The following is a 448-nucleotide window of genomic DNA, read 5'->3' as shown; positions in this document are numbered from 1 at the left end:
GTGCCAGGTAAATTTTAAGATTATTCAGATTTCGCAATGTCACAGTTAAAGAGAAGTTAATCTCGGCTCATCGACTCATTCAAGTATGATGTCTAAAGTATGTATTTGTTGGAATTTCTTTCGGATTTATTTTCATTAGTGAATGGAATCATATGGGATTAGTGATGATAGAGTTAGTCAGAGAAATGATATTTGAATCGTAAAGGTTTTTGAGTGTAATAGTTGTAATTGACTATCTCTTCTGAGTATTTCATATATTCACTTATCCTCAGAGATATAAGTGATTGTTTGTTTTTTGATAAAATTCTTATCATAAGAGAATGCTAGCTGATTATAATGTTGGATGAAAGCTGTAACACCCCGAACCCGAGACCGACACCGGAGTCGGACACGAGATGTTAACAAACTTTGAAAAATTTTTCCAGACACTGCCCAGTCTGAGTACTAG

Source organism: Gossypium hirsutum, chromosome A12 (assembly GCF_007990345.1).
Source record: "Gossypium hirsutum isolate 1008001.06 chromosome A12, Gossypium_hirsutum_v2.1, whole genome shotgun sequence".
In the NCBI taxonomy this organism is placed as follows: domain Eukaryota; kingdom Viridiplantae; phylum Streptophyta; class Magnoliopsida; order Malvales; family Malvaceae; genus Gossypium; species Gossypium hirsutum.
This window is presented reverse-complemented; position numbering follows the sequence as displayed.